The sequence below is a fragment of the Tympanuchus pallidicinctus genome, unplaced genomic scaffold, assembly GCF_026119805.1.
Source record: "Tympanuchus pallidicinctus isolate F22 unplaced genomic scaffold, pur_lepc_1.0 scaffold2, whole genome shotgun sequence".
NCBI lineage: Eukaryota > Metazoa > Chordata > Aves > Galliformes > Phasianidae > Tympanuchus > Tympanuchus pallidicinctus.
This window is the reverse complement of record NW_026294721.1, coordinates 30813780-30837548: the sequence shown is the minus strand read 5'-3', so window position 1 is coordinate 30837548 and position 23769 is coordinate 30813780. Positions and strand designations below refer to the sequence as shown.

Genomic DNA, 23769 nt, shown 5'->3' with positions numbered 1-23769 from the left:
TAAGGTAAGAAATAAGATTCCCAGTTGACACCAGCAGCAGAGTTTCCAGGATGCATCTGCTCAGATATTTAACGTACTTAGTGCATTTGGCAGGGCTCACACAATGGAGACTCCAGTCCAACAGCAGCAAATCCTCTTGTTTCAGCTACAGATATGCATTGTTGAAACAGCTGAGATATACTTGCCACCTAAAAAAATGTGATCTGTTGGCTCCACAGATGACAGCGGACTGCAGTGAAGCAGATGCAATATTTCAATATATTCCAGCACTAGACCACTTTTTTAACAAAGTTTCTGTGGAGTCATGTAATTCTGATCTCTTAATCCCTGAATAAATATACAAGTATTTGCCTCAAAAATTTCTACAATATTACATTTGTAGACTGTTGGCCTGCACCTGAGTACAGAAGGAGGGTCAGGATAGGAAGTCTGTTTCTTCTGTCATATCTAGCAAGCCGAATCCAAGCCTGGAACCACTCACAGAATGGAACAAACTTCATTACGATTTCATTTTCACCTATTTTGTATGCTACTACGTCTTTTCAAGATATTAATCCCATCCTTTCTGTATCCAAAGCTTTCATCAAAAACAGGAGCTAATAGCTATCTTTCCTTCTTGCTTTGGCGAGAGAGTTTGGCATAGGAAGAGCTTCACTACCATTTACTAGAAAGCCTACACCCATGTGGAAGATCTTCCTAGAGTTTCAAAGTTTCACAGTGTTTCTGTTGACTTTCTGTTAGCCCATGCCCCCACTGCAATTTTGAAGGAGCAACTGTCACATGATAATCTGAACAGTAAGTCTTAAATAATGCATCCAGGCAATTTATGAAAGGACTCAGAGAATGCTCTCACTAACCCTACTGGAGAAGTGATGTCTTTTGGAACACCAGAAATTTGAAGAGATGTGAATTCTTTCAAGTCCATGAACAAAATTTCCATTTTCCAAATCAGTAAGCATTGCTGCCAAAAGCTTTTGTTGTTTTGTTTAGTTTATTTAAGATTTTTGTTTGGGTTGGCTTCAATTGGCATTGGGAGGCATTTTTCTTTGGCAGATGGATGGGGAGGAGGTGAGGGTACAAGGGGGAAATTACAGTTTTGTTATTCCAAACACAGTTCCTACTTGAGCAATTTATTTAGCTTTTGGGAGACCGTCTGAATGATACGTACTGAGCATCTTGGATTTCCTGAGGTTCCCTATCCTATTAAGACATATGAAAGAAAACACTTACTGATTTTCTATGTAAAGTTTATGCCAATGGTTTCTGTAGCTTACCATGCCTGCTAAAGCTTTCTGAAAATAGGGTTTGCTTTTCTAATTTCAGGATATTTTGCAGCCCAAGCTGTAGCTTTCTTTAATCAGTAGCTACAAGAGATGTTTACTCACAATAAATGTTTATTTGGAGCAGAACAGAAACTAGTATAAACCTCTTTCTTTTTAAAAATACCTACTGAAAGTATAGTCATACTATGTACTAGACAGAACAGAAAGTGTAGAAGCTAAGGCTGCCTGAAATACAATAACAGCAGTATGCAGAAATCCAAACAATTAGAAGTGGTATCTACATCCAAACCACTTTCAAAAGAGTATCAAACAGGCATGGAACACACAGATTTTTCAGTTCAGGACTATTTGTAGCAACTGATACAAATTATGAATTATCACAGAACTAGTCTTTGTATCCAAAGCCCATTATTACTTTTTATCACTTCATTTGGCAGAGGAAATTGAGTTCCCTTCAGAACTGCCTAACCACCAATGATAAGCCAAAGTATCCATTCCAGATCTTTGACATTACAGATAGTAGAAGCAGCTGATCTGATTACAGAGGAGAAAAACCTGACCCACAGTGCAAAATGTTACAGCATTTTGTAGCTTCCTGTTAAGTTGGATTGGAAACAACCACTGACTAAGTTACAAACAAATCATTTCAAATCACTCTGAACTGCATTGTTTGTAGCTTTCATTTTGAATAAGATGCCATAAATTTTACCTTTACATAGATGCTGCAAGCAAGCCAGATACATTATTCACCTGTCACCAGCTCCAAGATAAAACTACAGTTTTCATAGTGATGCTGAAGATTAAGGAGGCAAAAAGGAAGCAAAATGGCAACAACTGTTTTTATGTTTGCTTTCTTCCTCACTAATCTATTAAAACAAAGGTGCAAGACAGCACCACTGGCAGCTAATGAAAAACTTTCTCCGGCAACAGAGAGACTTGCAGTGTAGCAGAAGTCCTTGCACTCAGAGTCCTAAGTCTTGATATCCTAATTTGCATTGTGATCTAGATGCAGACTGTGATGGCCTCAAGGGATTCAACTGTGAAAATAAACTAGCTTTGCATGTATTCTAGTGGGGCATATCAGCAAGTTGATGGGAGATGCATTACCCTCATAATCACAACTTCCCAGTGAGTGCATCTATGCCACAACTCATTGCAGCAGGGACAGTGATGAGCAAACAGTCCTGAGAGTGGAATAGAAAATGCTTTCATCAAGTTGTTTGTAGATGGTTTGTATTTCTTCTCAGGAAATGTACTTTCATGGGCTATCCATATTTTAGGCCCCAGGATAAAGGGAATAGAAAACACCAGTCAATTGCTATTTCATTCTCTTCTATTCAGGTTCTTATATCCACACTCATCACTGCAATACTCGAGTGCTTTCCAGCAGTGCATGAAGTGATATGACTAACATCTGTCACGTGCTGGTGTCCTCATCCCCTCCCCAGGGGCAAGAATCATGTGCAGTGGAGTGTTTTGTTTTATTAGACAGACTGCTATATATTTTGTTAGGAAAGACAAGGTCAAATATATGCACTTTTCACCTACCGCAAAAGGTGCCTTGGTTTGCATTGGTCCCAGCTCCTCTGGGAGTTCAATCCACAGACCTAATCCAAGCCCAAGAAAGCTTTATCACTTTTTATCTTGCTGTTGGTCACAATAGTCACCTACAAGTCTATCATACCATTTTTAGTTCTCTAGTAATAAATAGACATAAGAACTCTGATGTTATGTTATCTTGGGAAATTACGGGGGGAAACTGACAGGAAAGAAGAACTGGGATGACAAAGAATCATGATCCTACTACCAGCTGCAGCATTTGTCTAAGCTCTTGAAGAAGAAACAGGCAAAAAAAATCCTAATTGATTTGGTCATCTCAGTGGTTCCCTTACATTCAGGTCACCATAGTGAACTTGCACCCAAAACAAATTCTGACTGGGAAGCATAATAGAAAAAAAGTGGTCAAAATACGAGCAGTAGGGAAGAAATGTTCCATCTTTCTCCAAAATAAAAGAAAAAAGATCAGGCTGGGTATTTCCACAGAGCTATTCTGTTTTTCCCTTATGCCTTCCCAAACCAGAGGCCAAGGACATTAAAACCAGTATGTTTTCACATTCTATATACCCCTGCATCTTTTTTTTTTTTTTTTATTTGCTGATGCATCCACTCACAAACCATGACATTTACTACCATTTCATTTCCTAACAGAAACACTGAGCAGTAATTTTGCTCCCTAAAAAAAAAAAAAAAAAAGGAACTTTTTTTTTTTTTTTTAAGTTGTGGGATTTGATTCTAACTCACTTCATTACAAAACAAGGACAAAATCCAACCTTTTCCTAAGGGTTTATTATCAACAAAAAAATCCAGTGAGACTTAAAAACAAAGACAAGGGAATCTGACCCATTTTTAGATGTTAAAATAAAGCACCAGCACCCTCTATCAGAATATTTCAAACACAGGCAGGAGAACTGTGATTTATCTTGAACAGAAAATATGCCTTTAGTAGATATTTAATATGTACCACAATTCTTATAAGTCTACTTTAATTAAAAGTGCTATTTCTGTTTTAAATTTGACATGGACCACTAGCATCCAGAGCTGTGCTTTACACAGATATTCTTGAGAGCTGTAGAGCAAATTCTTATGCAGTATCACTCAGATAAAGGCCTGCAATAAGAGAAGCGATAATGAAGACAGCAGCTGTTACTAAATTACAAAAACAAGACAGATTTGTTGGCAAACACTAACAATCTGGGAAACTTTTTGAAGAAGTGTTGAACTTGCAAAAGAGTCCTATTTCAGTTCCTTCAGTGGAGTGAGATGGCACCACTGAAATTGCTGTACAGCAGACTTATGGCCCTGCTAATACAGTTGCTGCTGCTCAGGCTGATCCCCTTCCTAGAGGAGATAAGTAATGTCACTCTTGACAGTCCATGCAATGCCTTCCTTACCAAAACATTTGACTTTAGGGAAGCATTCCAGAAAGAAAACCTAAGTGGCTAGCACCTTTCCTTTCCTAAATAATAGGTACCACATAGTCAGCAGCAGAACATATTTCTACACTGTTCCTAACCGAAATCCTTAACTGCTATAGGAACAAACCTCCTTCAGTACCAAGTTGCACAGTTTTTCCAACAACATTTACTTCTAAACCATACAAAAACAGTCAGAATGGCAGCAACCAGTCAGTAGATACTCATCACACATTTCAGATAGAAGTCTCCTTTCATCTGAAAGAAAGAAGTGACCATTTTGATGCCACTGGCTTCCTTAAAGCACTGGTGATTTGAACAAGTGGACAGATGTCTGTGCTTTCCAGTCCACTCTGGTTATGCGGTACATGCATTTTAACCTTTACAGTTACCTTGAATGATCAGGATCTTAGCCCTTTCTCATTAAGGGGACTCAAAACTTCCATAGCACCTTAAATACCAAAAAGTAAGGTTCCTAACAAAGCAGGTAGCTTTTTTCTTGCAAATTCTCTAGACTCCATGTTTATTTGCCAGAGTAATTCAAATCTTCTAATATCAATGCCTTAAAAGGGAAGGAGATATACAGTGCAATAGTAACAGTACTATTTCAGAGGATCAACAACCTTTCTTGGAACAGTATGGTTTTTGGTAAGACTGACTAGACTCTTCAGCATAAAACCACAAGAAAGAAAGAAAAAGAATAAATTGGAGTGGACCATGGCATCCAAATTACAGACATTGTTAGTGAAGATACACACACCTTTTCTCCGAGATTTCAAATAGAAAAGATATTAAAAGATATTGCATACTACAGCATACTGCATAGTTAAGCTCTTAGTCATAAAAAAAAAAAAAAAAAGGAATCATTACCAAATAAAGCTGTTGAGTTTGTATTTTATATTCTATATCAAATGGTACTTCCTGCATAAAACAAGTTGTTTTAGAAAAAAAAACTTCAGAAAGAAGTTTCATAACAACGGAGATGTGGGAATAGATAAGAACAGGTAATACTATCTGCCTCAAATCAAAAGCTAGACATAAGATATGCACTTTTCTTCTGTGTTAGCCCCCCCATAGCAGTTCCTTCCTACTCAAAACTAATATATGCCAGTCAAAACCAGTACTGCACACTGAACAAGGTTTTCCATATCTCTTCTCATCATTACAAAGCCAACAGTGTTTAACTACATTCTTGATCAGAACAGCTCCAGTGGAAGAATTGTTTTCTTCTGTGTGTCTAACACAGAATTCATGAACTTGTCCAACCATGTAACTGCCTGATGGACTCCTTCTAGTCTTCTGGGAATTTAACAAGTTCACTAATAATCACAAAGGACCACTTCTGCATTCACCAACATCCCTTGTCCTAATGATGCCCAAGACCTGTGCAGCATCAGGCATTCTACCAGCAGAAGGACGCCACAATCTTACCTTCTGAACACAAGCAAAATAGAGAGATCAGATTAAGTAAATGCATATTCTGCTAGATGACTTACCCAAAGTATTGTGCACAAAGCAGTTGAGCAGTCTGCAGAGTCTGAAGAGTAAAGATAAAGAACTGTGGTCCCAGTTCTGCTACAGACACTGTTTGAACCAAGATTCATTCCTTGGACATGCAGCAACTCTGTTACCTCAACTGCAAGAAAAAAGTAAATAAATTCAGTACTTGCTTCACAGGGCAGCTGAATGCATTTTGATACCAGGATCTCCAAAACTATAATTAGAACTGATTCTTATGATTGTGCAACACTGAACTGATTTCAGCAGGACAGCATAATGTGGTTACATAAGGTTACAATGAATACACAAAATGAGTGAAAGTTGGCTAGACGTTTCTGGTATGAAAAGCGCTATATAAATGCAAACAGTTACTGTTACAGCATATTCATCCTAAGAAAAAAAATGATATTTCTGGAGGTGTTCTGGGAGCTGAGGCGAATAACAAACACTTCATAATTTACCATAAGATACTCCTTTATCTTTAAAGAACAGCCAGAAGAGAATGAAATGTTATTCCAAATAACACAAGCATGATAAAAATATTTAAAAAGTTCAGAAAATTGTTAGAAACTAGAATGGCTCCAATAGAATCCGCTAGAAATTCAGTAATTGAAGATGGCAACTGATCAACAGCATTTGATGACATTACCATCACTGATAATGCGGTAGCATGCATGTAGTAGCAATTTAAAAGCTTACTGAAGATTATCTTATCATATTATCTGTATAATCAATGGATATCAGGATGTTACAATATAATCAAGAGAGTTAGGTAAAGTGGACAATGATAAAAAAAGAGAACAAAATGGGAGACTTACCCTTTGGCTGGGCTCACCACAAAACACCAATAGAGGCGATCTCCAGTAGAGATCCTTCCCCTCTGGTGGCCAGCTCTTAAATAGGTCTAAGAGAGGTGGAGCCTGGCTCCACCCCTTCTGGCAGCACAGCTGAATTGCCTTCACCTGTGCTCCTCTGGCTGACTCATGGCTCACCTCAGGTGATCAATCAGATGTTCAGGCCGTGACTCAGTAGTTTCCATACATTATCCAAGTAGGTACAAGCAGTATCTGATGCTCTAGCAGGAACAACTATCCCTCACTCACTCCCCCAAGATACTACAAAATGTTTTGGCACAGGAGCAGTAGTACTAAGCTCAGCAAAACACCAACAGGAAGTTGACAGACAGTTACTTGCTATCCAAGAGGATACCATCACCCTCAGAAACAGGATAGCCCAGAATGCACAGAAGCAAGAGCTTGCTTTCCATGAGTTGCTGCCTACTCCTTCCTTCCAGCTTCCAGTTCAGACCTGACACAAACATTTCAGCTCCTAGGGAAGCTGAGAGAAACAGCTTTTCCTGGCCATTTGATAAACAAAGATCTGTCCTCTGAAAACTCTTTTATCCCCATCACAAACAATGAAGCTGGCTTTGCAGTGAAGTCACCCCTGGGCCTATGATCTACTTAGTCACCTATCAGAGGTACGTAGCAATACATTTGCCTCAGGGTGGATCTCAAAACCCTTCTCTTTCTATGGGAGCTCTTTGGAGGAGGGCTCTGGTAATCACAGAATTCTCCCAATCACCTGTGAAGGCTATATTTCAGGTATTTCTAACAAACACACAGTAAACACAGAGCCAGAGGATCTCATCCCTTCGCAGTGCAGACTGGGCAGGCAGTACCACCACCCTCTCATTGCCCCATCCAGGGTAAGACCACCAGAGCACTTCCACTGTGCAGGGAGCCCAGGTCTCACCACTCTACTAAGCCAGGGTTAAGTGCCTTGCTCCTTTCTACCATCCCCCCCAACACCTTCTTCCCAGAGACTACAGACCTTTTCAGCTGCCCTTCCAAACAGTCCAGAGTGGGAAAACCTCAGTAAACCACAGATATCATTCACACTCACCTCAACTATAATGTAACAAAGGGAGCCTGCAGCACTCAGACTGAAAAAGGTCCCTCCAAGGGAAGAGCACAGCCTAAAAGCAGCCCAAAATCTGCCCTAAGCAGGTAGACTTGAGGGGACTGCTCCTATCTCTGTTGAGCCCTCAAAAAACTAGAACACCTCTCACCAGCCTCAGATCCAAGTCCTACATGAGCTTGTATCACCACTTATTTATTACTTCTGGGGACTATGCCCAGCCTCACACTCCAGGTGCTTCATCAGGGACCATCAGCACCACCTGGCAAGCCCCAGGTGCAGACAACTGAGTCCCAGCCCCCTCCCCCAGCCTTGCTCCAAAGGCCACTGTTAACGTGCAAAAGTGGGAGTTATTTTTTGTTAAATTAAAGAAGTATGTATCTATTCCTCATTACTGTACCCTCATGCGTTTCCATCTAGATTTAATTTACCAGCACATTTTCTATCACCCCTGTGCAGCTTCTCTGATATGTGATGTCTGTGAGTGTGTCAAACCTCTTCTTCAGCCCCCCAAACACACATACACATGGTAGCTATCATCCAACTCATAAAAAGGGCTTGGTCCCAAACTTCACAACAATTTCCAGATCAGTCCCTCCTATGTCAAAGACAAAATTTGCTCTGCCATCTTTCAAGACAGTTGACTGTCCTCAGCTATCATGCAGCCTGGTGGCAAAGGAGCAGAGAGCCAGGTTCTGCCAGTTGCAGGAATTCCACAGATACAGCACTACAAGAGACTTGTTGCATGTCAAAGCCCTCTAGAAAAACCCTGCAAAGCCACCTTCTGTCATGCTTTTCAGAATAACAAGGGTGACATTCAACTCACTAGGATCCCACTGGTATTAGCAGCAACAAACACAGAAGTAAATGAATGCCCAGAAAAACACATAAATGTCTCCCTAAATACTGCTTGAGAAACCCATACTCTGCTATAGCCCCAGGCCAGGGATTTAACCTTTAGAAAGTCCAGATGAACCACAAAGTTTGGTTGGTGTTCTATAGTGGATACTAGATTCCTTATAGAAGTTACTCACACCACGTAGTAACAAGTTTTGTGGCTGCTGAAAAATCACACAGTGCTCTAAATATTAGAGACCAAAAGAGTAAGCAGCTTCACTACCAATTAATAGATAGCTGTAAGTTATGCTTTCTTTATGAAAAGCATGAAACCAGTGTCTATTTTCCTCTCATCTAGCACCTATCACACTATCAATACAGGACTAAATTCCAAGGCTTTTCACTGAATATTTACTCTGTAAGCATGCCTGACAATCATAAGGGATACCTGCTCCTGGGGTCATAAAGATAACTCAGTGATTGGATTGTTGCATTAGGAGAGCAGTGAGAGAATAGTGGAAAAAAATTGGCATTCCTCTCTAAGATTCTTTTAAGACATAGTTTTCCATCTGGGATCATTTTCGTCAACATGTCTTCTCTCTCCATTTTCCCATTAGAAAGAACTGGGAATGAACAAGAAATTGGTTTAATCATCTTCTGTAAGATCAGCTGAATTCTAATGCTGTTTGATAACAGCTAGTCACAAAAAATGTCAAATGCATTTCCATTTAGAGTGCTTGCTTAAACAGCCGTGCAAATGGGGACCACCCAAAAACCGGCATACATCGTGACTGATTTGAGTTTCCTTACGGTGTATACTTGTTTCAATCCACATTCTTGCTCTTTAAAATAATGCATTTTCGCAGAACATCATTTCCGTTAATGAGCACAATACATCACTGCTGCAGATTGACTCATGAGGCCCATTAATAGAGGCCAGGGCTTCTCAGCAGCTTTTCTCATTGGGAAGGTATTATCTTTATTATCTTACCATCTAAATTTGTAATGAAAACAATACTCTTAACCTATACCCACTCCACAGTTACCCCTGCCTATTTGCTTGGAGTCTTTCTGCAACCAGGCAATGGCATCAAGTTAGAGAATAAATAATATATTACTCTTTTCCCTAAGTAAGTAGCTATTCATTTCAAATGCAGCAAAAATTATTAAAGTGAAATGGTTGGCTTTCTTATATGAGCTTCACTGAATATGAAACTCTGCCTTGAGCTTCAGACCTATTATATATTTCTTATTACTACAATACTTCATGATGAATTATCAGTATTAGACAAGACATACTAATATTCAGACAGACCCCAATTTTATGCTTGTAGTTTTCACATATTTGTTTGCTTTCCAAGATTAGTGATGCTGATAAGGGCTGATAAGGAAACTGAACTGGAGACTAAGATAAAATATCCAATTGAAATAAAACCCTGAAATATCTGTTTGATGATATGGCTGTAAAACTGGTTTAGGGTAAATTTTTCCAGTTTTATCAGTTAAAAAAAAAATCTGTTAAAAATAATTGCAGGTTTTATTTAAAAATCTGGTGAATGCTGTGTTTTGTACAGAGGGAAAACACATTCTGACAGCCTGGAAAACATGCTAGATATTAATTTTCTGATCAGAACTGGGAATTTCAAAAGTCCCTACATGGATCAAAAAACCTTACGGACATTCACAGAGAATGGGTCACCTGATTCCCTGATTACTTAAATTGGACTTTTAAACGTCAAGCATATTCATTTAAATTGATCCAGCAAGTATTCTAGCTTTCATAAAGGGATTTTTACAGAGGACAAAAAATTATTAGCTTTCATGATCTCCTGTAAATACTAGGGGGTTTTTTTGTCTCCTTCTTTCAGTTTGGGTCTAAGTATAACGGTATATAAGAAATTATCCATATTTTGAAAGCTTAGAAAATCTTTTTACCCAAATCTTCACTAAAATTCTAGTATTGCACAACACTCTGCACTGCATTGTCAGCAAGCTGAAAACTATCATAGAAATGCTATTTCTCATGATGGTACTTCCTCTTCTGGTCAAAATTAAGAAGTGCACCGATATTTTCCAGTCCTTCCAAAGTTAACTCAGCATTTCTGAATCTTCAGACATTTCAACAGACTCAAGCTGGGGTGATTCACCACAGGTTCTACACAACTATTGCAAACTGACAGCTGTTAGCACACAGACTATATAAACTATTGGATCTTCACAGTGTACCTCTTCTTTACATAATAATAATTCTCCAAGGAGGTCACAGTTCAAATATAAAACTGGAGAGGAATTTAGAAACATCACATCTGTTTTAATTTAATTCATTATAAAGAGCTGAATCTCAAGCCTAAACCAAGCAGACTCCAGCTCCCTTTCAAACCTGATGCATTTTCAGCAGTTCTAGATGAGTTAAGTGCATTTATTGTATTTATTACTAGGAGGAATTAAAACAAGAAATTAAAACAAAGACAGCATAGAGTTGTTAACTTAGGATGAAGCTTTGCAGAAAGTAAAAGCAAAAAGAACAGAGACCAAAAGAGCACATACAAGTATGCAACAGTGCCACATGAACATTCAATAAAGCAAGTGCTTTAAGTCCATAGAATCAATTGAATAATTCAGAATAAGTCTAGCCAGCTGCAGTGGGAGGGGGGAAGAAAAAAAAAATAGAAAAACAACATCCAAGGTTTATCTAGTTAATTGAACACACTTCTTTAGGTTTAGATAAGAGTCTTCAGCCTTATTTTTATTTACAGACTTCCCTGAAGTCTGCTAAAGTTTCAGATTAAGTCTTGTCAGAAAGAGTTCAAATTAAAAACAGTACCTTGAAAACACAAAAGATTTGACCAACTTTGGCAAAGGCCATCCTACAAAATGGAAGGTCCACTAGGTCTGCACACCTGCAATCCACGTTACTATGCACACCTGCAGGCTTTATTAGACCCAGAAGACTAACCAGATAATTAGATAGACTGACGTTTTACTACAGGTTGAAATAATTAGGAATCAGGCAAAATAACTGAATATGTAACTTTCTAAAGCTTATACTGTTGCATACATTACCTGGAGTTTATGAAGAAGAAGAAAACCTAGCACTATGATGTAAGCAGGACTACCAGAGAAAGACAAGACTAAGCCATGTTTTAATTCACATTTGAAATTCTTGAAATTTTTAAGTGCTAGAGTTTAGAGTTGGTGTCCTGTGTGCACATGAATCCAAAAGAGTGGCAAATAAAGGTTTGCAAAAAGAAAAAAGATTTTAATGCATCTTCATATGTTGACTGCACAGTAAGGAATAACAGAATAGCTTAGATTAGAAGGGACTTTAAAAATCTAGTTCCAACACCTGATGATACAGAGTGCCACAGCATATCACCTAGCTGTACAAAAGAGCAAACCTGGCAACAGCCTTTATCCCATGCTGGCTTAGGACATCGTTCTGTGCACTTTGCTAAGAAGTTTAAATCACAATCTGACCTTTATCATTATACCTCCTAGCCCTCTTCCATAATGTTTTATAGCTGTGCCTCAGCTACAAGTGGTGAGCAGACTTCCCTTCTGCTGGGACTAAATATGCTGTGATCAGTTCTAGCAAGGAGAGACACAGACACTGAGATTCTATCCAACTAAATAAAAATCTGGAAAGCTATGTTATCCAAAAGATGTATTGATTCTGAGGGTATCAGCTACGTTTTAAGCTGCAGAGCCACAGGCATGAGCTGAACCATGGAGAACTGGCACCAAACCTGAAACTTGTCTCTTTAACTTTAATTGAACATCCAGCAGAAAAAAGGAAATTCAACAAAATACAGAAAAGTGGACTATATAAAAGATGATTAATTGTTTTCTAAGTGCTGCAGCTGCAATATAAATTGTGTGTACTAAACAGCATTCCACTTAACCTCCTCATAAAACACTCTTCATGGAATTGGGATAAAATACAATTGCCCAAAAATACAGCATATTGTTGTAAAGCTTCTCTCTTCATTCAATAGGGTGAACATAGAAAACAACCGCTCTTCTGGTAAAATTACTGCTGAGGATTGATCAGACTCAGGAGGGTTGTGAAGTTTCTGTGATCTTAGCAGCTTAGGAAGAAGGTACTTTCCTGAACTCCTGATCAAAATATTGGGTCAGACTGTATCACAAGTACCCAGTACAAGTTTCTTGTAACTTCCACATGCTTTTGCTGTGGAAAATCCTAAGAATCCACCTCCACATTAGGGACACCTGGAATGATAAAGCAGGAGAGCAAGACCCCCTGCCATGTGATTGGTTACCCTTGATTTGTAATGCAAAGATTTGTAATAAGAGCCATCTGTCTTGCACAAAGCCCCACTACCCTGAACATTTTTACCCAAGGTCCCCAAATGGGCAACCAACTGAGACTTATCCAGAGGCAGTTTGCAGATGAGAAGAAAAGATCTGGATTAAAGAGGCATATCCTAGGATGCCTGCTGAATGGCATTAGGATATACGTCAAGATGCTGTTCCTCACCAAAGACATAAATCAGCCCAGCTGACAATTAGTTTCAAGTACTGAGGCTTACTGCCCAAACTCTGCTAGTTTCTTTGTCACATCATATTCTTTCATTTCACTTGCACTGTCTACATATTCCGCAATAATGGTTGGAATATCCCATCCAATCTGGCCTTGAATGTGCCCCATCCCTGGAGGTGTTCAAGGCCAGGTTGGATGGGGCCCTGGGCAGCCTGGTCTAGTATTAAATGGGGAGGTTGGTGGCCCTGCACTGGTGGTTGGTGGCACGGGGGTTGGAGATTCATGATTCTTGAGGTCCCTTCTGACCCTGGCCATTCTGTGATTCTGTGATACTTTTGTATGCATCAAGTAATCATGCTTTCACATACATATCTCCAATGGCAAAATTTCACAGTTCCTGATATCCCACACTTAAAATATAGTAATTGCAAGGAATGATAACAGCACTTTGTTTTTTCTAAAAAGCACCTTTTAAAGTGGACTTACATAAAGAGATTACTCATAAGTCTAGTCAATGCTATTCCTTAAAATGTAGTTCCCTAAAATGAATTAGATCTGATGGAGAAAAGCAAAGTAGGTTTCTTCTTTTAGTTCATCTGAGTAACCATAATTTGCATTAAGGGTTAGAAGCTTATTGAATTTTTGCAAGATAATAAGAGATACCATACAAATTTTATAGAATAAAGAAAAGAAAGAAGTACAAATTTTATGTCTTTCTGTTACCATTAATTCAGGATGTGAATGGTGTTGCATTACTTTTTGGTTACTCTGATCTGGCCAGATCTCATAACCACATTCTGTAAAGATTCATATTGCACTGGACATGTTTATGTTACATGCCATTCTGCATTGCATATTACTGTACATTTACCCTGCACAACATGGTAAATTGGCCTCGGTACAATAAGGGAATATTTATGAGCGTCTCCTTGACAGCAATATCTATGGAAGAGCCTTTTACAGTCATTTACAACCTTAGAAGCAAATTCAGAAAAAACAACCTACAATACCATTAGGATGCTATTTTTTCTATTTGTGCATTTGTACTGCAAGTGTTGTCTGTCTTTGATCTGTGTGTTCTTACTTCCTGAACGACTCTGTAAGCAAGTGGCTGGAGCCTGGCAGTTGTCCCACAAATAAGAATGCAGTATACATCTCCCAAAGCAGAAAACTTGTCTCTTATTGTTTACAGAACAATGGGATATGCTTCCAAAAAGCAGTGAAGGAGTAGCTTTGTGCAGCTGGAGTTACTGCCAGTTATCCTCTTCAACAAAAAAAAAAGATGTCAAGGTTTGGGCTCATCCTTAATTTCACTGTGATTCCAGTGACAACAGTGATGACTGATGCTAGGGAAAAATGCCAAGAGAGGATAAACTTCAAGGTTGAAATGGCAGTGGCCATATATATATGCTTAACAAGGAAAATGATGAATATATGTGTGAGACTGCATCTGGGTAGGATGAAAGATTGGTCTGGTCATTTAAAAGTTGGAAACTTCCAAATTCCAGCCATATTCTCGGGTCTTCAGAGCAGAAGTCTCCCCAACACAAACGTGCAGGAAATAAATGAGTAGAAAGACATGTAAGATACTGAAGTTTGCTTTGCCAATTTCACAGGGTAATAGACAGCTGCTGCGGCAGTTCTGTATGGGTCTCATACATCTCTTCACTAGAGTCCTGAGGGCTTATCAGTCTCATTTATTCTCTGAGAATAAATGAGACAGAAATTTTTTGCCAGATAAGGAAAAAAACAGAGAGTCTTCCTTTAGGCCTGACGCTGATCACTTCTTCCCGACCAGTATATTGGTGAGTCCTGTGCATCTTGCCCAGTTTTTGAAAAAAACAGGGCAAAGACCAAAAGTAGGAGGCCACAGCTGAGCAGCAACCTCCAGAGCCTGAGGCAACAGTTCTGCTGCAGGTGGCTCTACTGTAAAGAATCTCTGATAGATCCCCAAAGATCTACTGTGATACCATGTGTTTGTTCAGCTGAAGCCTTTACTATACACATCTTTCAGCAGTACTTTCCTCGGGTTGCTCATATGACTTGGCAGTTCAGTCTCCCATCTCTTGGCAGAACAATCCTTTCATTATTTTTTTCATACAAAGGCAAGTGGAAGGAAGAAAAATATCTGAATTTAAAAAAAAATACAGTGTAAAAATCTTTTTTCAAAAAAGCAAAAGTTATCTGTTTAGATTAGATAAATAATAAGTCTGTGCTGAGCCCAAAATAACAAAGAAAATAGATACAAACCAAGATCATTGTGAAGGCTGAATAACAAATTGAGCTCCTTAAGCAACTAGGACATAATGTAAAATAGATATTGCAAATAAAATTTGTGCCATCTGAGGAGACAGAAGATACTGCTGATCTTTTCTGATCACTTGCACTCTTCTTCACATACATGATCTTCTGTCAACACTCTCTCATGTAGAGAGAACAGGCATTCAACTTCAGCAATGCAGCTGACAACATCTGGGTAGCCTCCAGACCAATATCCTGGATTAGCCTTCTTGGTTGCAAGAGCACATTGCTGGCTCATATTGAGCTTGCCATCCACCAGTCCTCCAGCACTGACCCCTGAAAGATGTCATTTGTCACTGATCTCCATCCAGACATTGAGTCATTGACTACCACTCTCTGGCTTCAATCCTGCATCCAGTTCTTCGTCCATATCCCTGTCCACCCATCAAATCCATACCTTTCTGTCTGACCCCAATTTATAGGAAGGAGAGGAGGTTCTTTGTTATCTGTATTCCCAGTGCGAAATTAAGAACGGTTCAAATGTTGGTCTGACCAGTTTATTAGAAAGCTTAATCAGGGAGATGGGGAAGGGGAGAACAGACACTATTACAGATTAGGGTGATGGGGAAGAGAAGGCAGGCGATAGAAAATATAGGAAAGAGGCAAGAATTGAGTAAAGTGGGGATAGTCATCACCAGGATCCATTGCACATTGCAATCCCATTGCACACTGTTCCGATGGTCCAAGGCAAAAGCGCAGGGGGAGAGCAGCAGCAGAACGGCTGGTCTTAGGCAGCAAGAAGGTGCAGGAAGAAGCCACAGGGTAAGTCTGGGAGGAAGCAGCAGGACTCAGATAGCAGGCCCAGGAGAGTCTGTCAGCATGCAGACATTCCATAGTGAGGGAATCTTTGTTCTTCTTCTTCAGCATGCAAGCATCATGTCATAAGGAATCTATTGTCAGAAACCTCTCGGGGGAGAGCAGCAGCATCATGGCTGGCCTTAGGCAGCAAGAAGGAGCAGTGACAGAGTAGGTCCAGGACAGAGAGGGGCAGGACATGAGGCTTCTCATTATCTGAAAAACCTAATCTCATGGATGTTTGTCCCTTTTTTATCCTTCTTCTTCTGAGAACGTGGCATTCCTGGGCACTTGGGTAAATGTCATGTGTAGCACCTGTTGAGATTGCCATCTTCCTCAAGATAAGCCCACACAAAAGACTGCTTCCTGGCCAGTACTCTGCAGCTTATCTCCCTCTCTCATTGCTCCTGGCTTTGTCCATCTGTGTCTCTCAGACAAAGGATTTCACAACCTTTGCCCAGGACTTGTCCATCTCTGTTCTCCAGACAAAGGATTTCTCAACCCTGGTCAAGGACTTGCTTGGATTTGTTTCATCAGCAAGCTCTGAGGCAATGGCATAAAAGAATAATCTCTTACACTTTCCAACTTGGAGTACTGTGTCAAATGCCTTAACAAAGCTTCTCTATACTAATACTATTTCCACAGTAAATAAAGAATAATAAAGAATGTTGTGTATTGAGAAATACCCATGTATGCTTCTGTTTTCACGTTGTCACACATGACAAAAGATGGCCAAATAAAAGCTATTCAAAGATCTGAGGGTTACGTAGAGATTCAAAATTTCTGTCCTTGAAGTCCCAAGTGGTCCTCCAGCAGTCCTCTCTCACTTGCTGTTAAGACCAGCACTGATTGCATGGAGATTTTGGAGGTGGCTTTTCCTGCTTGATGCTTTCAGCACAAATAAGATTTTCTATTAGTTTGCTATTAATTTCTATTATACATTTCCAGGGTTGCCAATACTCAAATCTGAGTTGTGGATCAAGATCCGCTACAATAAGAGTTGGGCAAATTTAGATGGAGCTAAACCGTCACCTCCTCTCCATATATTTTACAAGTCAGATAAATTTTATATAGCAAAAGACAAAAACAGGCAAACAAAAACCCCTATATTTTTTGTTTCTTTTTCAAAGTTGTAAATAATAGTATGAATCTATCCTTTTATGAGAGTTAGGTATACATGGACTAACACAAAATTGGCAGACAAGAACACAGAGAAAAAAATAAAAAAAATAAAGCTGGATGTGAATTTTTTCAGTCTTCAAATAGCTGATCAGTGACATTTGGTTTTAAGGTATTCTGTGAACTTCACAAATTATTATTGTATCATATTTTATCAAATTCATATTTTCACAATGCTATAAACTCAAGAAAATATAAATATAGTTTGACCTTTTATTTCCAAGACACCAATGACAGTGATTCAATTTTGTCATTTTCTGCCTGTAAGTCACAGATAATTATATACTATACTTGTGAAGAAACTAGTCCATAAATCTTTAAATATAGCACCAAGTTAAAACCAAGTTTCAAGGAATGAACAGCTGGATAGAATTGTAATGATATATAATGTGGGAGCATAAAAATTGAAGACTTTCACTTACCTAGTAAATTTTCTTGACTTTATACTTATGTTCTTTTCTATAATTATTACAATACATACAATTTTACTTCCTTTGATACTAAGTTCTTCTTCATAATTACATATATATACAGATGATATCAACATCTTTGAGTAAATCTGGATGGGTCTTAATTGATTTAGTGATAAAAAGACATACAGTGACTTCTTAAGCACTGTACGAAAATCAAATAGGTCATTTTTCGGTGTATGATCTCACACTCTGGCACTTCACCGAGTTTAAGGTTCAGCGCAGGCCCAGTGATCTTTCTTCACAGCCAAACACTGAGTTTCACCCAGGCTGGAGAGCTTGTTCATGAGCCCAGCTCTGACTCCGGTTGCCCAAGCCTAACTGAACTATATTTCACAGAACTCATTTGAACAAAACTCATCTCAACCAAATTTAGATGCTTGGAGATGCATATCTAAAGCGTGACTCTTCTCATTTCAGGATAATTTGTAAATTGAATCACTTGGTGGAAGTGCCCATTTCTCCCCACTGACTGTAAATGCAATCTAGGAAATTAACTGAAGAAAGGATTTTTGTGATTTATATATGTAAAGTTATATGAGACTTATTGCACCTCAAGTCTTCATCATAAGAACTAAAGTCAGAGCACGCCTCATATGAGCAGTCTAGCAATTATCACAGTCATAGTTTGTGTCTTTCTTATTGCAATAGATCAAAGATACCTTTCTGTTAGATCAGTTCACCTGCAATTTCCAGCTTATTACAACTTTTCTCTGGAAAATAGAAGATCCTTTTAGTGTCAATAATGTTCACAATGAAAATGTTTCTGCATTTGTCAATCATATATGTAAATCAGTCTTCTACTTAACTAACCTTAAATATTGAATTCATATTCACCTATGCATATGAAGTTTCCTTAGAAAATGCATGCTGGCTGTGGACTGACTGACTCAAATGTACCTAAAATATAAATGAAATGCAGATTTCATTATTTGTAAGAATTCCAGATAAAAACTTGTTATCCTGTATGGGAAAGAATCCATTGATTGCTGCAAACTTTGGATTAAGTGCTACAATCAGAAAGACTACACCAGTACAATCCGGTTAAGAAAAGGAAACTGCCAAAATAATCTCAGAGAAAATATGGCGGAAACAAGAGATTAAGGTATTTAGGCAAAGCTTACAAAATCTTTTTGGACTAATTCCTGAACTCAGTAACTTCTAATCCTTTCTAAGGTCATTAATTGTACCTCATAAAAATTTGTGTTGAAGAGATTACTTATTATTATGTTTTCATTATTCTCCAGAAGGATCTCAAACCACTGCCTACAACACACACACACGTGCAAGTCCTGGTTTAGACATTGACAACTGATGCTTTTCTACATAATTAATGGAGTCATTTAAATTAAACACAGATATTTCAATTAAACACAGACTGTTATTACAGGCCTCTTCAAATAATTTCAGAACTGGATCCAACAGTTAATTTCTTTTTTACCATATGACAAAGCAAGCATATTTCTTGTCAGCTTAACATATGAGAATATTTAAGCTTAAATTTGATTTTGCAAAACACCAGATAGCAGTAGCTAGCTGTTTAGAACCAGGTTATCCACATGTACCTGCATTTAATCTTCAGAAATTACAATTGCATACAATGAAACTTCTCCTCCTTCTTAATCAGACAGCTTTATCTGTTATAACTGTGTTCTCATCCACTGATTTATTTAGTGTCTTCCCACCTGGGGAAAGGTTATAAATAACATATTCTCTAATTCATTGAGCCCTCTTTTGGAGGTTCATTTGCCAGACTATTTGTCAAATGATGACATTTTAACTGAGAAAAAGATCATCACATAATCTTGAATTCTTTGAAGTTAAGTTGAGTTCGCTTTTTCTCATCATGAAATGAAAAAATAAATAAATAAATAAAAGTTGAACTGAGGGCACAACATGATATCAGGAAAAATGAAACTGTGAAACAAGTTGCAAAAATGGCCTGCAAATTTTCATCCAACTATTTATGTTTTGGTGGCTTGATTATATGATCAAAGGGAAGTGTTCCTTCATACTTGTCAGAATAATTGCTAAGCTCTTCACTCCAACAGCCCTGCTTGATGACTGATCACTTGTAGATTTTCATGCTGTTAGTCTCATAAGCCAGCTGGGAATCCTTTCTTGATCCCCAGGAAGATTTAGCAGAGAATTCTTAAGAGTGTTTCAAAAAAAAAAAAAAATCAAAAGAAATAAAACAAGTTTACATAATTGTATAATTATTTTTTAAAAACTGGTTTCTCCTTCCCTCCAGCCTTCCCAGCTTCACCATTCAGCTCTTCCAACAAATCCTCACAATTTATTCCATCACTGAGTTGAAATAACTGTATTTAAGACAATGATATATTTGTCACAATTTTTCTTGATTAGAACCAGAGATTTGGAAAATTGTATAGTTCTTTTAAACTAGGTGTCAGTCTAAAATCAGCAATCCTTTCATTCTACCTGTTTGAATGGAAACTACTTGAAGGCAAAAAAAATCCAGCTATTTTAATAAATTCACTTCAGGTCAGCAAGCATTATTCTCTGAATTTAAAGTGCTGTGGCATTTAGATCAGAGACACTTGCTGTAATAAAATGTATAGATCTTGGTTTTATGATTATTATTTTTGTTTTCAGCAATTTTTAATGACCAACTAGTGGGGAAAAAAGAAACAAGAAAGGAAATAAATGAAAACAGATGGAGGAGCACTTACCAGAATGACATCAGTACAGATTCGTAGCAGATAATTTAGTTAAGACACACTTGCATGGTTTGGTTAGCTAAGCAGAACAAACAGCCTGGTAAGTTGACTAGAGCATACTCATAGGCTTTCATTGAAAGAACATGAAAAAGTCAGTTCCACAGAGTGTGTTGCACATTGACCTCAAGACATGGAACAAACAGAAAGTATTTATTATAGCATTTTTTTATTTCAGAGAATAGTATATTAAGGAGCAGCAATGGAAAAAGAATTGTTTTTGATCATGATGTTGTTCATCCTGTTCTCTGGCCCATTATTGAAAGAGAAATAAAACAGTGTCATTGACCTACATGTTCCAAATTTCCAATAGCACATCATAAGCTGTAAAGCATGCTTTATTCTGCTGATCCTGTTTGCATGTGCTCTCAAATTGATCAGAGCATGTTTTACACATTCAGTAGTCTAAACCAGATACAAAAAGAGAAAAAAGAAAAGTGGTGACTGGCAAGTAATTAGCTTAAATGGATCTTATGCATTTTTACTGGAAATGCTGGATGCCCTCTTTAAAAATGAGATGATAGCCAAGAAAGATGAATTATGCATGAATAGAATTCTGTGATGTCTCTTTCTCGGAACCTACATATGTAATTTGTTTTAACTGGCATATATGTGGATACCAGGTATCTGAAGAAAAAGCAATTTCTTTTCTCATAGTGGAATTGATCTAACACCTGGCTATAATACGAATGAATCTCTCTCTTACTGGCATACATACAGAAATATTTACGTATACCTATCAGGTATCACGAATTCTACTTCTACAATTCTACAGAACAGGACTTCTACAATTTCTACAGAACAGCTCCAGCAGTGTTTTCATGATCTACTGGAAGCAACTTCTTTTCTTTTTTGGCCTTGACAGAACATATTACTAACCTCACTGAGCACTGATTAAAGGAACCAGTCTAATCTTTTCATGCCAATGCAAAATGTCTCTTACGAGATGCAGTATACCAGCCTAAAATTTAACACAATCCATCAGTACTTTCAGCAATCCAAGTCACTGTATTCACACAGAATCACAGAATGGCCCACAGATTGGAAGGAATTCTGAAAGGATCAGGAAACATGATATGAGGAAACACTTCTTTACAAAAAAAGGGTTGTTAAGCACTGGAATAGTCTTCCCAGGGTGGTGCTTGAGTCACCATCCCTGGATGTGTTTAAAAACTGTTTGGATGTGGTGCTTGGGGACGTGATTTAGCAGAGGGTTGTTAGGGTAGTACAATTAGGTCATGTTTGAACTAGATGATCTTTAAGGTCTTTTCCAACTTGATTCTGTGATTCTTTGATTATGAATCTCCAACCCCCCTGCCACATGCAGGGCCATCAACCTCCCCATTTAATACTAGACCAGGCTGCCCAGGGCCCCATCTCGTCTGGCCTTGAACACCTCCAGGGGTGGGGCATCCACATCTCTGGGCAGCCTGTTCCAGCACCTCACCATTCTCATAGTAGAGAACTTCCCCCTGACATCTGATCTAAATCTTCCCCCCTTCAACTTAAAACCATTTCCCCTTGTCCTGCTGTTATCTACACTTTCAAAGAGTTGACTCCCATCCTGTTTATAGCCTCCCTTTAGGTACTGCAAGGCTGCAATTAGGTCACCCTGCAGCCTTCTTTTCTCCAGGCTGAGCAAGCCCAGCTCCCTCAGCCTGTCTTCATAGGGGAGGTGCTCCATTCCCCTGATCATCTCTGTGGCTCTCCTCTGGACCCTCTCCAACAGCTCTCTGTCTTTCTTGTACAGGGGGCTCCAGACCTGGAGACAGTACTCCAGATGGGACCTCACAAGAGTAGAGTGAAGAGGGACAATCACTTCCCTGTCCCTGGTGGCCACCCCTCTTCTGATGGAGCCTAGGACACCATTTGCTTTCCAAGCTGCAAGAGCACACTGCTGGCTCATGCTAAGCTTTTCATCCATCAGGAACCCCAGGTCCTTTTCTGCAGGGCTACTCTCCTTCTAATCTGTATAAATGCCTGGGATTCCTCTAGCCCAAGTGCAAAACCTTGCACTTTGTTGTGTTGAACCTTCTTAAGTTCACCTGGGACCACCTTTCAGGTCTGTTGAGGTTCCTCTGAATGGCATCCCTCCCTTCCACTGTGTCAACCGCATCACTCAGCTTCGTGTCGTCAGCAAACTTGCTGAGGGTGCACTCAATTCTGTCATCAATGTCACTGATAAAGATGTTAAAGAGCACTGGTCCCAAGACAGAGCCGTGGGGAACACAGCTCATTATTGGCCTCCACCTGGACACAGAACCATTAATCACCACCTTCTTTCTGCAGCCTTTCAATCAATTCTTATCCATCAAATGGTCCACCCATCAAATCCACATCCCTCCAATTTGGAGATAAGGAGGTGGTGGGGGACCATGTCAATGGCCTTGCTTAAGTCCAGGTAAATGACATCAGTCATCTTTCCCTTGTCTACCAATGCCGTAACTCCATCATAGAAGGCCATCAGATTGGTTAAGCATGACCTTCCCCTATTGAAGCAGTGTTGGCTGTCTCGGATCACACTGTCATTCCTCATGTGAGCAAGCATGGTGTCCAGAAGGATCTGTTCCATGATCTTTCCAGGTACAGAGGTGAGACTCACTGGCCTGTAGTTGCCTGGGTCCTCCTTGCTCCCTTTCTTATAAATGGGAGTGACATGATCCTTCCTCCAGTCATCCGGGACCTCACCTGACAGCCACGACTTTTCAAATATGATGGAGAGCAGCTCAGCCACCACCTCAGCCAGCTCCTTCAGAACCCTGGGATGCATGCCATCTGGCCCCATAGACTTGTATGCATTCAGCCTCATGAGGTGGTCTCAAATTCGCTCTGCCCTTACAGTGGTAGAGGGGGAGTGGGGGGGAGGGGATTTACTGCCCTAGTCCCTACCTAGATTTTTAGGGCAAAATGACTTCCAAGTTAAAACTATGTCCTTTTGGAATATACCTGACAAATATCAATCCCTTCTGGAATACATTTGGTAAATGTAGGTTTTATATTCAGTGTAACAGAGGAGAAGTATTAACCACAAGGTAACAAGTATCTCTCTGTTTCTACCTTTCCAAGTGTTCTTAAAAATGTAATTTCATCTTCATCTTTTGGACAATATTCTTCCTCCAGTCAGTATATTTTTGTGCAACTGAACTAATATTATTTCTCATTATTAAAGAAACACAGAACCTGAGTAATTTCTAAAATGTGAGTAATCTCGTATGAATTTTCATTTTATCTTCTGTCATTAGAATTATGCAATACAAAATACTTGGGAATTCA

At 39.0% G+C, this 23769-nt stretch overlaps 1 long non-coding RNA gene across 2 annotated transcripts in view; it reads right to left on the bottom strand.

Moving 5' to 3' along the window:
* The window catches only part of LOC128080195 (uncharacterized), a 32062-nt gene extending 20653 nt beyond the window's left edge, over window positions 1-11409 (bottom strand). The window contains exons 1-2 of one of the 2 annotated variants that reach the window (XR_008206540.1): window positions 11337-11409; window positions 5752-5891 (exon numbers count right to left, since the gene is read on the bottom strand). This is a non-coding gene — a long non-coding RNA (uncharacterized LOC128080195). Of the gene's footprint in view, window positions 1-5751; window positions 5892-7660; window positions 7816-11336 lie in introns of those variants that run through there. The other variant, XR_008206539.1, reaches the window with a different exon arrangement.
* Between the last annotated feature and the right edge of the window lie 12360 nt (window positions 11410-23769).